We start from the raw sequence: 12,903 nt of genomic DNA, 5'->3' as shown, positions 1-12,903 counted from the left end.
TGCTTGGAATCTTCAAGCTCGGGCTCTTCACTGTTTCTTTCATTGCCACTGTGGTTTAGCATCCTGCTGGTGCTGTAAGCTGCTGCTGTTCGTACATGCTGATTGGAGCGAAGTATGGCTGTGCTCAGGCCGCAGGCCGACCCTATGCAGAATTGCTCTGCTGGCCCAGGATCGTCTTGGAGACAGGTGCTGATAAGATCCTGGGCAGCAAGTGTGAGCAAAGCACCCGACAGTGTGGGGGAATTAGCTCAAATGGTAGAGCGCTCGCTTAGCATGCGAGAGGTAGTGGGATCGATGCCCACATTCTCCACTTTGGCGTTCCCCTCAGGGAAAGGCTTGAGACGCAGCAGTTTTTTTGTTGAGCCCACAGTTCACAAATCTGCAGAACCTCCATGTGCTGCTGCAGAGCGAGGCCAAATGTTTTGCGAGCGCTGCGGCAAGCAAGGTGTCTTGATTTTTGCCAGCAGCAGAGTTGGAAATCTGATCTGAATGCAAGAAAAGAATGCACCGAGCCCTCTCTGAGGATTGAACTCAGGACCTTCAGATTATGAGACTGACACACTGCCTACTGCACTAAGATGGAACACTGCAAGGCCCTCGTCAGCTGGGCTCCAGCCTGCGTGGGGGAATTAGATCAAATAGCAGAACGCTCACTTTGCATGTGTGTGGCAGTGAGATGGATGGCCACCTTGTCCAGTTTGCATTTTACCTGGGGACAAAGCTTCAGGCAGAGCAGTTGTGTCGCTGAGCCCACAGTTCACAAATGTCCAGAGTGCTGCCATGTGCTGCCACACAGAGAGGCCAAATGAATGGGGTGCTGCAGCAAAGCAAGATGTTTCGATTTTTGCCGGCAGCGGCGATGGAAATGTGAGGTGAGTGCATGCAAAGAATGTGCAAAACACTCTGGCCTCTGTACGGATTCAACTCAAGACCTTCGGACGATGAGAGTGACACGCTGCCGAATGCGCTAAGAAGGCATGCTGTGACGCTTGGCAGATAGCAGAACCAATTAGGCCAGAGAACAAGGTACATCAGGCCACAATGCAATGCTTGCAGAAACCCTCGAGCTAGACATGAGTACGAGACGTCAGCCTCCGATCCGTAGTCAGTCACGTATGCCGTGACACCACAGGCCCAACCAGCAGAGAAAGCAGGTGGCTCGCAGTGCCCGAGTGTGTGGCATGAAGAGGCAGGTGAAGCCCTCGACGTCTAAAGGTGCATGGCCAACAAACAGCAAAGACTGTGGGCTTCAATGCTTCGCCTCGATTGCTCAGTTGATAGAGCGGAGGACTGGAGAGGAGAACATATCAAAGTCATCCTTAGGTCACTGCTCGAATGGCGAATAAACGGTGCGTGTGTGTGCGTGTGTGGTTTTCGAACAAACGTGTGGTAAGCGACGCTTAGCTGAAAGCAGAATTCTTAACTTGCTACCTAGATTACAGCATAACATGTTGCCGTCATGGCACATGAGCCATCTTTCCCCGTCTGAAAACAGCCCGTACACGGCGGTGAGTCTTCTGCAGTTGCACCTGAAGAGCAGCAGGGGGCACCTTTGAGCAGCAATGCGTCCAATCACGGAGCACTGAGCTGAAAGCAAAAGAAGACTTCTATCACTGAGACAGGGCTCTCGGCTGCTCCCTCACACTTGTGGCGACTGCTAGTTTCTGCTCGACTTGCTTGGAATCTTCAAGCTCGGCTCTTCACTGTTTCTTTCATTGCCACTGTGGTTTAGCATCCTGCTGGTTCTGTAATCTGCTGCTGTTCATACATGCTGATTGGAGCGAATATGGCTGTGCTCAGGCCACAGGCCGACCCTATGCAGAATTGCTCTGCTGGCCCAGGATCGTCTTGGAGACAAGTGCTGAGGAGATCCAGGGCAGCAAGCGTGAGCAAAGCACCTGACTGTGTGGGGGAATTTGCTCAAATGGTAGAGCGCTCGCTTTGCATGCGAGAGGTAGTGGGATCGATGCCCACATTCTCCGCTTTGGCGTCCTCCTAGGGCAAAGGCTTGAGAGGCGGCAGTTTCTTTGTTGAGCCCACAGTTCACAAATCTGCAGAACCTCCATGTGCTGCTACAGAGCGAGGCCAAAAGTTTAGTGAGCGCAGCGGAAAGCAAGGTGTCTTGATGTTGCCAGCAGCAGAGTTGTAAATCTGATCTGAATGCAAGAAAAGAAGACACCAAGCACATTGCCCTCTCTGAGGATTGAACTCAGGACCTTCAGATTATGAGACTGACACGCTGCCTACTGCACTAAGAAGGCACACTGCAAAACCCTCGTCAGCTGGGCTCAAGCCTGCGTGGGGGAATGAGATCAAATAGCAGAACGCTCACTTTGCATGTGTGTGGCAGTGAGACGGATGGCCACCTTCTCCGGTTTGCATTTTACCTGGGGACAAAGCATCAGGCAGAGCAGTTGTGTCGCTGAGCCCACAGTTCACAAATGTCCAGAGTGCTGCCATGTGCTGCCACACAGAGAGGCCAAATGAATGGGGTGCGGCAGCAAAGCAAGATGTCTCGATTTTTGCCGGCAGCGGCGATGGAAATGTGAGGTGAGTGCATGCAAAGAATGTGCAAAGCTCTCTGGCCTCTGTGCGGATTCAACTCAAGACCTTCGGATGATGAGAGTGACACGTTGCCGACTGCGCTAAGAAGGCATGCTGTGACGCTTGGCAGATAGCATAACCAATTAGGCAAGAGTACAAGGTACATCAGGCCACAATGCATTGTTTGCAGAAACCTTCGAGCTAGACATGAGTACGAGACGTCAGCCTCCGATCCGTAGTCAGTCACGTATGCCGTGACACCACAGGCCCAACCAGCAGAGAAAGCAGGTGGCTCGCAGTGCCCGAGTGTGTGGCATGAAGAGGCAGGTGAAGCCCTCGACGTCTAAAGGTGCATGGCCAACAAACAGCAAAGACTGTGGGCTTCAATGCTTCGCCTCGATTGCTCAGTTGATAGAGCGGAGGACTGGAGAGGAGAACATATCAAAGTCATCCTTAGGTCACTGCTCGAATGGCGAATAAACGGTGCGTGTGTGTGCGTGTGTGGTTTTCGAACAAACGTGTGGTAAGCAACGCTTAGCTGAAAGCAGAATTCTTAACTTGCTACCTAGATTACAGCATAACATGTTGCCGTCATGGCACAGGAGCCATCTTTCCCCGTCTGAAAACAGCCCGTACACGGCGGTGAGTCTTCTGCAGTTGCACCTGAAGAGCAGCAGGGGGCACCTTTGAGCAGCAATGCGTCCAATCACGGAGCACTGAGCTGAAAGCAAAAGAAGACTTCTATCACTTAGACAGGGCTCTCGGCTGCTCCCTCACACTTGTGGCGACTGCTAGTTTCTGCTCGACTTGCTTGGAATCTTCAAGCTCGGGCTCTTCACTGTTTCTTTCATTGCCACTGTGGTTTAGCATCCTGCTGGTGCTGTAAGCTGCTGCTGTTCGTACATGCTGATTGGAGCGAAGTATGGCTGTGCTCAGGCCGCAGGCCGACCCTATGCAGAATTGCTCTGCTGGCCCAGGATCGTCTTGGAGACAGGTGCTGATAAGATCCTGGGCAGCAAGTGTGAGCAAAGCACCCGACAGTGTGGGGGAATTAGCTCAAATGGTAGAGCGCTCGCTTAGCATGCGAGAGGTAGTGGGATCGATGCCCACATTCTCCACTTTGGCGTTCCCCTCAGGGAAAGGCTTGAGACGCAGCAGTTTTTTTGTTGAGCCCACAGTTCACAAATCTGCAGAACCTCCATGTGCTGCTGCAGAGCGAGGCCAAATGTTTTGCGAGCGCTGCGGCAAGCAAGGTGTCTTGATTTTTGCCAGCAGCAGAGTTGGAAATCTGATCTGAATGCAAGAAAAGAATGCACCGAGCCCTCTCTGAGGATTGAACTCAGGACCTTCAGATTATGAGACTGACACACTGCCTACTGCACTAAGATGGAACACTGCAAGGCCCTCGTCAGCTGGGCTCCAGCCTGCGTGGGGGAATTAGATCAAATAGCAGAACGCTCACTTTGCATGTGTGTGGCAGTGAGATGGATGGCCACCTTGTCCAGTTTGCATTTTACCTGGGGACAAAGCTTCAGGCAGAGCAGTTGTGTCGCTGAGCCCACAGTTCACAAATGTCCAGAGTGCTGCCATGTGCTGCCACACAGAGAGGCCAAATGAATGGGGTGCTGCAGCAAAGCAAGATGTTTCGATTTTTGCCGGCAGCGGCGATGGAAATGTGAGGTGAGTGCATGCAAAGAATGTGCAAAACACTCTGGCCTCTGTACGGATTCAACTCAAGACCTTCGGACGATGAGAGTGACACGCTGCCGAATGCGCTAAGAAGGCATGCTGTGACGCTTGGCAGATAGCAGAACCAATTAGGCCAGAGAACAAGGTACATCAGGCCACAATGCAATGCTTGCAGAAACCCTCGAGCTAGACATGAGTACGAGACGTCAGCCTCCGATCCGTAGTCAGTCACGTATGCCGTGACACCACAGGCCCAACCAGCAGAGAAAGCAGGTGGCTCGCAGTGCCCGAGTGTGTGGCATGAAGAGGCAGGTGAAGCCCTCGACGTCTAAAGGTGCATGGCCAACAAACAGCAAAGACTGTGGGCTTCAATGCTTCGCCTCGATTGCTCAGTTGATAGAGCGGAGGACTGGAGAGGAGAACATATCAAAGTCATCCTTAGGTCACTGCTCGAATGGCGAATAAACGGTGCGTGTGTGTGCGTGTGTGGTTTTCGAACAAACGTGTGGTAAGCAACGCTTAGCTGAAAGCAGAATTCTTAACTTGCTACCTAGATTACAGCATAACATGTTGCCGTCATGGCACATGAGCCATCTTTCCCCGTCTGAAAACAGCCCGTACACGGCGGTGAGTCTTCTGCAGTTGCACCTGAAGAGCAGCAGGGGGCACCTTTGAGCAGCAATGCGTCCAATCACGGAGCACTGAGCTGAAAGCAAAAGAAGACTTCTATCACTGAGACAGGGCTCTCGGCTGCTCCCTCACACTTGTGGCGACTGCTAGTTTCTGCTCGACTTGCTTGGAATCTTCAAGCTCGGCTCTTCACTGTTTCTTTCATTGCCACTGTGGTTTAGCATCCTGCTGGTTCTGTAATCTGCTGCTGTTCATACATGCTGATTGGAGCGAATATGGCTGTGCTCAGGCCACAGGCCGACCCTATGCAGAATTGCTCTGCTGGCCCAGGATCGTCTTGGAGACAAGTGCTGAGGAGATCCAGGGCAGCAAGCGTGAGCAAAGCACCTGACTGTGTGGGGGAATTTGCTCAAATGGTAGAGCGCTCGCTTTGCATGCGAGAGGTAGTGGGATCGATGCCCACATTCTCCGCTTTGGCGTCCTCCTAGGGCAAAGGCTTGAGAGGCGGCAGTTTCTTTGTTGAGCCCACAGTTCACAAATCTGCAGAACCTCCATGTGCTGCTACAGAGCGAGGCCAAAAGTTTAGTGAGCGCAGCGGAAAGCAAGGTGTCTTGATGTTGCCAGCAGCAGAGTTGTAAATCTGATCTGAATGCAAGAAAAGAAGACACCAAGCACATTGCCCTCTCTGAGGATTGAACTCAGGACCTTCAGATTATGAGACTGACACGCTGCCTACTGCACTAAGAAGGCACACTGCAAAACCCTCGTCAGCTGGGCTCAAGCCTGCGTGGGGGAATGAGATCAAATAGCAGAACGCTCACTTTGCATGTGTGTGGCAGTGAGACGGATGGCCACCTTCTCCGGTTTGCATTTTACCTGGGGACAAAGCATCAGGCAGAGCAGTTGTGTCGCTGAGCCCACAGTTCACAAATGTCCAGAGTGCTGCCATGTGCTGCCACACAGAGAGGCCAAATGAATGGGGTGCGGCAGCAAAGCAAGATGTCTCGATTTTTGCCGGCAGCGGCGATGGAAATGTGAGGTGAGTGCATGCAAAGAATGTGCAAAGCTCTCTGGCCTCTGTGCGGATTCAACTCAAGACCTTCGGATGATGAGAGTGACACGTTGCCGACTGCGCTAAGAAGGCATGCTGTGACGCTTGGCAGATAGCATAACCAATTAGGCAAGAGTACAAGGTACATCAGGCCACAATGCATTGTTTGCAGAAACCTTCGAGCTAGACATGAGTACGAGACGTCAGCCTCCGATCCGTAGTCAGTCACGTATGCCGTGACACCACAGGCCCAACCAGCAGAGAAAGCAGGTGGCTCGCAGTGCCCGAGTGTGTGGCATGAAGAGGCAGGTGAAGCCCTCGACGTCTAAAGGTGCATGGCCAACAAACAGCAAAGACTGTGGGCTTCAATGCTTCGCCTCGATTGCTCAGTTGATAGAGCGGAGGACTGGAGAGGAGAACATATCAAAGTCATCCTTAGGTCACTGCTCGAATGGCGAATAAACGGTGTGTGTGTGTGCGTGTGTGGTTTTCGAACAAACGTGTGGTAAGCAACGCTTAGCTGAAAGCAGAATTCTTAACTTGCTACCTAGATTACAGCATAACATGTTGCCGTCATGGCACAGGAGCCATCTTTCCCCGTCTGAAAACAGCCCGTACACGGCGGTGAGTCTTCTGCAGTTGCACCTGAAGAGCAGCAGGGGGCACCTTTGAGCAGCAATGCGTCCAATCACGGAGCACTGAGCTGAAAGCAAAAGAAGACTTCTATCACTTAGACAGGGCTCTCGGCTGCTCCCTCACACTTGTGGCGACTGCTAGTTTCTGCTCGACTTGCTTGGAATCTTCAAGCTCGGGCTCTTCACTGTTTCTTTCATTGCCACTGTGGTTTAGCATCCTGCTGGTGCTGTAAGCTGCTGCTGTTCGTACATGCTGATTGGAGCGAAGTATGGCTGTGCTCAGGCCGCAGGCCGACCCTATGCAGAATTGCTCTGCTGGCCCAGGATCGTCTTGGAGACAGGTGCTGATAAGATCCTGGGCAGCAAGTGTGAGCAAAGCACCCGACAGTGTGGGGGAATTAGCTCAAATGGTAGAGCGCTCGCTTAGCATGCGAGAGGTAGTGGGATCGATGCCCACATTCTCCACTTTGGCGTTCCCCTCAGGGAAAGGCTTGAGACGCAGCAGTTTTTTTGTTGAGCCCACAGTTCACAAATCTGCAGAACCTCCATGTGCTGCTGCAGAGCGAGGCCAAATGTTTTGCGAGCGCTGCGGCAAGCAAGGTGTCTTGATTTTTGCCAGCAGCAGAGTTGGAAATCTGATCTGAATGCAAGAAAAGAATGCACCGAGCCCTCTCTGAGGATTGAACTCAGGACCTTCAGATTATGAGACTGACACACTGCCTACTGCACTAAGATGGAACACTGCAAGGCCCTCGTCAGCTGGGCTCCAGCCTGCGTGGGGGAATTAGATCAAATAGCAGAACGCTCACTTTGCATGTGTGTGGCAGTGAGATGGATGGCCACCTTGTCCAGTTTGCATTTTACCTGGGGACAAAGCTTCAGGCAGAGCAGTTGTGTCGCTGAGCCCACAGTTCACAAATGTCCAGAGTGCTGCCATGTGCTGCCACACAGAGAGGCCAAATGAATGGGGTGCTGCAGCAAAGCAAGATGTTTCGATTTTTGCCGGCAGCGGCGATGGAAATGTGAGGTGAGTGCATGCAAAGAATGTGCAAAACACTCTGGCCTCTGTACGGATTCAACTCAAGACCTTCGGACGATGAGAGTGACACGCTGCCGAATGCGCTAAGAAGGCATGCTGTGACGCTTGGCAGATAGCAGAACCAATTAGGCCAGAGAACAAGGTACATCAGGCCACAATGCAATGCTTGCAGAAACCCTCGAGCTAGACATGAGTACGAGACGTCAGCCTCCGATCCGTAGTCAGTCACGTATGCCGTGACACCACAGGCCCAACCAGCAGAGAAAGCAGGTGGCTCGCAGTGCCCGAGTGTGTGGCATGAAGAGGCAGGTGAAGCCCTCGACGTCTAAAGGTGCATGGCCAACAAACAGCAAAGACTGTGGGCTTCAATGCTTCGCCTCGATTGCTCAGTTGATAGAGCGGAGGACTGGAGAGGAGAACATATCAAAGTCATCCTTAGGTCACTGCTCGAATGGCGAATAAACGGTGCGTGTGTGTGCGTGTGTGGTTTTCGAACAAACGTGTGGTAAGCAACGCTTAGCTGAAAGCAGAATTCTTAACTTGCTACCTAGATTACAGCATAACATGTTGCCGTCATGGCACAGGAGCCATCTTTCCCCGTCTGAAAACAGCCCGTACACGGCGGTGAGTCTTCTGCAGTTGCACCTGAAGAGCAGCAGGGGGCACCTTTGAGCAGCAATGCGTCCAATCACGGAGCACTGAGCTGAAAGCAAAAGAAGACTTCTATCACTGAGACAGGGCTCTCGGCTGCTCCCTCACACTTGTGGCGACTGCTAGTTTCTGCTCGACTTGCTTGGAATCTTCAAGCTCGGCTCTTCACTGTTTCTTTCATTGCCACTGTGGTTTAGCATCCTGCTGGTTCTGTAATCTGCTGCTGTTCATACATGCTGATTGGAGCGAATATGGCTGTGCTCAGGCCACAGGCCGACCCTATGCAGAATTGCTCTGCTGGCCCAGGATCGTCTTGGAGACAAGTGCTGAGGAGATCCTGGGCAGCAAGCGTGAGCAAAGCACCTGACTGTGTGGGGGAATTAGCTCAAATGGTAGAGCGCTCGCTTTGCATGCGAGAGGTAGTGGGATCGATGCCCACATTCTCCACTTTGGCGTCCTCCTAGGGCAAAGGCTTGAGAGGCGGCAGTTTCTTTGTTGAGTCCACAGTTCACAAATCTGCAGAACCTCCATGTGCTGCTACAGAGCGAGGCCAAAAGTTTTGTGAGCGCAGCGGAAAGCAAGGTGTCTTGATGTTGACAGCAGCAGAGTTGTAAATCTGATCTGAATGCAAGAAAAGAAGACACCAAGCACATTGCCCTCTCTGAGGATTGAACTCAGGACCTTCAGATTATGAGACTGACACACTGCCTACTGCGCTAAGAAGGCACACTGCAAAACCCTCGTCAGCTGGGCTCAAGCCTGCGTGGGGGAATTAGATCAAATAGCAGAACGCTCACTTTGCATGTGTGTGGCAGTGAGACGGATGGCCACCTTCTCCGGTTTGCATTTTACCTGGGGACAAAGCATCAGGCAGAGCAGTTGTGTCGCTGAGCCCACAGTTCACAAATGTCCAGAGTGCTGCCATGTGCTGCCACACAGAGAGGCCAAATGAATGGGGTGCGGCAGCAAAGCAAGATGTCTCGATTTTTGCCGGCAGCGGCGATGGAAATGTGAGGTGAGTGCATGCAAAGAATGTGCAAAGCTCTCTGGCCTCTGTGCGGATTCAACTCAAGACCTTCGGATGATGAGAGTGACACGTTGCCGACTGCGCTAAGAAGGCATGCTGTGACGCTTGGCAGATAGCATAACCAATTAGGCAAGAGTACAAGGTACATCAGGCCACAATGCATTGTTTGCAGAAACCTTCGAGCTAGACATGAGTACGAGACGTCAGCCTCCGATCCGTAGTCAGTCACGTATGCCGTGACACCACAGGCCCAACCAGCAGAGAAAGCAGGTGGCTCGCAGTGCCCGAGTGTGTGGCATGAAGAGGCAGGTGAAGCCCTCGACGTCTAAAGGTGCATGGCCAACAAACAGCAAAGACTGTGGGCTTCAATGCTTCGCCTCGATTGCTCAGTTGATAGAGCGGAGGACTGGAGAGGAGAACATATCAAAGTCATCCTTAGGTCACTGCTCGAATGGCGAATAAACGGTGCGTGTGTGTGCGTGTGTGGTTTTCGAACAAACGTGTGGTAAGCAACGCTTAGCTGAAAGCAGAATTCTTAACTTGCTACCTAGATTACAGCATAACATGTTGCCGTCATGGCACAGGAGCCATCTTTCCCCGTCTGAAAACAGCCCGTACACGGCGGTGAGTCTTCTGCAGTTGCACCTGAAGAGCAGCAGGGGGCACCTTTGAGCAGCAATGCGTCCAATCACGGAGCACTGAGCTGAAAGCAAAAGAAGACTTCTATCACTTAGACAGGGCTCTCGGCTGCTCCCTCACACTTGTGGCGACTGCTAGTTTCTGCTCGACTTGCTTGGAATCTTCAAGCTCGGGCTCTTCACTGTTTCTTTCATTGCCACTGTGGTTTAGCATCCTGCTGGTGCTGTAAGCTGCTGCTGTTCGTACATGCTGATTGGAGCGAAGTATGGCTGTGCTCAGGCCGCAGGCCGACCCTATGCAGAATTGCTCTGCTGGCCCAGGATCGTCTTGGAGACAGGTGCTGATAAGATCCTGGGCAGCAAGTGTGAGCAAATCACCCAACAGTGTGGGGGAATTAGCTCAAATGGTAGAGCGCTCGCTTAGCATGCGAGAGGTAGTGGGATCGATGCCCACATTCTCCACTTTGGCATTCCCCTCAGGGAAAGGCTTGAGACGCAGCAGTTTTTTTGTTGAGCCCACAGTTCACAAATCTGCAGAACCTCCATGTGCTGCTGCAGAGCGAGGCCAAATGTTTTGCGAGCGCTGCGGCAAGCAAGGTGTCTTGATTTTTGCCAGCAGCAGAGTTGGAAATCTGATCTGAATGCAAGAAAAGAATGCACCGAGCCCTCTCTGAGGATTGAACTCAGGACCTTCAGATTATGAGACTGACGCGCTGCCTACTGCGCTAAGAAGGCACACTGCAAAACCCTCGTCGGCTGGGCTCAAGCCTGCGTGGGGGAATGAGATCAAATAGCAGAACGCTCACTTTGCATGTGTGTGGCAGTGAGACGGATGGCCACCTTCTCCGGTTTGCATTTTACCTGGGGACAAAGCATCAGGCAGAGCAGTTGTGTCGCTGAGCCCACAGTTCACAAATGTCCAGAGTGCTGCCATGTGCTGCCACACAGAGAGGCCAAATGAATGGGGTGCGGCAGCAAAGCAAGATGTCTCGATTTTTGCCGGCAGCGGCGATGGAAATGTGAGGTGAGTGCATGCAAAGAATGTGCAAAGCTCTCTGGCCTGTGTGCGGATTCAACTCAAGACCTTCGGACGATGAGAGTGACACGTTGCCGACTGCGCTAAGAAGGCATGCTGTGACGCTTGGCAGATAGCATAACCAATTAGGCAAGAGTACAAGGTACATCAGGCCACAATGCATTGTTTGCAGAAACCTTCGAGCTAGACATGAGTACGAGACGTCAGCCTCCGATCCGTAGCCAGTCACGTTTGCCGTGACACCACAGGCCCAACCGGCAGAGAAAGCAGGTGGCTCGCAGTGCGCCAGTGTGTGGCATGAAGAGGCAGGTGAAGCCCTTGACGTCTGAAGGTGCATGGCCAACAAACAGCAAAGACTGTGGGCTTCAATGCTTCGCCTCGATTGCTCAGTTGATAGAGCGGAGGATTGGAGAGGAGAACGTATCAAAGTCATCCTTAGGTCAATGCTCGAATGGCGAATAAACGGTGCGTGTGTGTGCGTGTGTGGTTTTCGAACAAGCGTGTGGTAAGCAACGCTTAGCTGAAAGCAGAATTCTTAACTTGCTACCTAGATTACAGCTTACCATGTTGCCTTCATGGCCCAGGAGCCATCTTTCCCCGTCTGAAAACAGCCCGTACACGGCGGTGAGACTTCTGCAGTTGCACCTGATGAGCAGCAGGGTGCACCTTTGAGCAGCAATGCGTCCAATCACGGAGCACTGAGCTGAAAGCAAAAGAAGACTTCTATCACTGAGACAGGGCTCTCGGCTGCTCCCTCACACTTGTGGCGACTGCTAGTTTCTGCTCGACTTGCTTGGAATCTTCAAGCTCGGGCTCTTCACTGTTTCTTTCATTGCCACTGTGGTTTAGCATCTTGCTGGTGCTGTAAGCTGCTGCTGTTCGTACATGCTGATTGGAGCGAAGTATGGCTGTGCTCAGGCCGCAGGCCGACCCTATGCAGAATTGCTCTGCTGGCCCAGGATCGTCTTGGAGACAGGTGCTGATAAGATCCTGGGCAGCAAGTGTGAGCAAAGCACCCGACAGTGTGGGGGAATTAGCTCAAATGGTAGAGCGCTCGCTTAGCATGCGAGAGGTAGTGGGATCGATGCCCACATTCTCCACTTTGGCGTTCCCCTCAGGGAAAAGCTTGAGACGCAGCAGTTTTTTTGTTGAGCCCACAGTTCACAAATCTGCAGAACCTCCATGTGCTGCTGCAGAGCGAGGCCAAATGTTTTGCGAGCGCTGCGGCAAGCAAGGTGTCTTGATTTTTGCCAGCAGCAGAGTTGGAAATCTGATCTGAATGCAAGAAAAGAATGCACCGAGCCCTCTCTGAGGATTGAACTCAGGACCTTCAGATTATGAGTCTGACACACTGCCTACTGCACTAAGATGGAACACTGCAAGGCCCTCGTCAGCTGGGCTCCAGCCTGCGTGGGGGAATTAGATCAAATAGCAGAACGCTCACTTTGCATGTGTGTGGCAGTGAGATGGATGGCCACCTTGTCCAGTTTGCATTTTACCTGGGGACAAAGCTTCAGGCAGAGCAGTTGTGTCGCTGAGCCCACAGTTCACAAATGTCCAGAGTGCTGCCATGTGCTGCCACACAGAGAGGCCAAATGAATGGGGTGCGGCAGCAAAGCAAGATGTCTCGATTTTTGCCGGCAGCGGCGATGGAAATGTGAGGTGAATGCATGCAAAGAAGTTGCAAAACACTCTGGCCTCTGTACGGATTCAACTCAAGACCTTCGGATGATGAGAGTGACACGCTGCCGAATGCGCTAAGAAGGCATGCTGTGACGCTTGGCAGATAGCAGAACCAATTAGGCCAGAGAACAAGGTACATCAGGCCACAATGCAATGCTTGCAGAAACCCTCGAGCTAGACATGAGTACGAGACGTCAGCCTCCGATCCGTAGTCAGTCACGTATGCCGTGACACCACAGGCCCAACCAGCAGAGAAAGCAGGTGGCTCGCAGTGCCCGAG

General features: G+C 52.3%; 10 non-coding genes across 10 annotated transcripts; 6 read left to right on the top strand and 4 right to left on the bottom strand.

Annotated features, from left to right (window-relative positions):
- Window positions 1-237: 237 nt before the first annotated feature.
- On the top strand, window positions 238-310 carry trnaa-agc (transfer RNA alanine (anticodon AGC)). The gene has a single exon. It is a non-coding gene; the product is annotated as a tRNA-Ala (tRNA).
- Window positions 311-2,188: 1,878 nt separating this feature from the next.
- Window positions 2,189-2,261, bottom strand: trnam-cau (transfer RNA methionine (anticodon CAU)). Its single transcript has one exon. It is a non-coding gene; the product is annotated as a tRNA-Met (tRNA).
- A 1,328-nt stretch (window positions 2,262-3,589) lies between these two features.
- trnaa-agc (transfer RNA alanine (anticodon AGC)) lies at window positions 3,590-3,662 on the top strand. Its single transcript has one exon. It is a non-coding gene; the product is annotated as a tRNA-Ala (tRNA).
- Window positions 3,663-5,540: 1,878 nt separating this feature from the next.
- trnam-cau (transfer RNA methionine (anticodon CAU)) lies at window positions 5,541-5,613 on the bottom strand. The gene has a single exon. It is a non-coding gene; the product is annotated as a tRNA-Met (tRNA).
- A 1,328-nt stretch (window positions 5,614-6,941) lies between these two features.
- On the top strand, window positions 6,942-7,014 carry trnaa-agc (transfer RNA alanine (anticodon AGC)). Its single transcript has one exon. It is a non-coding gene; the product is annotated as a tRNA-Ala (tRNA).
- Window positions 7,015-8,613: 1,599 nt separating this feature from the next.
- Window positions 8,614-8,686, top strand: trnaa-ugc (transfer RNA alanine (anticodon UGC)). Its single transcript has one exon. It is a non-coding gene; the product is annotated as a tRNA-Ala (tRNA).
- Window positions 8,687-8,892: 206 nt separating this feature from the next.
- Window positions 8,893-8,965, bottom strand: trnam-cau (transfer RNA methionine (anticodon CAU)). Its single transcript has one exon. It is a non-coding gene; the product is annotated as a tRNA-Met (tRNA).
- A 1,328-nt stretch (window positions 8,966-10,293) lies between these two features.
- On the top strand, window positions 10,294-10,366 carry trnaa-agc (transfer RNA alanine (anticodon AGC)). Its single transcript has one exon. It is a non-coding gene; the product is annotated as a tRNA-Ala (tRNA).
- Window positions 10,367-10,566: 200 nt separating this feature from the next.
- Window positions 10,567-10,639, bottom strand: trnam-cau (transfer RNA methionine (anticodon CAU)). Its single transcript has one exon. It is a non-coding gene; the product is annotated as a tRNA-Met (tRNA).
- Window positions 10,640-11,967: 1,328 nt separating this feature from the next.
- Window positions 11,968-12,040, top strand: trnaa-agc (transfer RNA alanine (anticodon AGC)). Its single transcript has one exon. It is a non-coding gene; the product is annotated as a tRNA-Ala (tRNA).
- Window positions 12,041-12,903: the final 863 nt, after the last annotated feature.

The sequence above is a fragment of the Cetorhinus maximus genome, unplaced genomic scaffold, assembly GCF_964194155.1.
Source record: "Cetorhinus maximus unplaced genomic scaffold, sCetMax3.hap1.1 HAP1_SCAFFOLD_2081, whole genome shotgun sequence".
Classification (NCBI taxonomy): Eukaryota; Metazoa; Chordata; class Chondrichthyes; order Lamniformes; family Cetorhinidae; genus Cetorhinus; species Cetorhinus maximus.
This window is presented reverse-complemented; position numbering and strand designations above follow the sequence as displayed.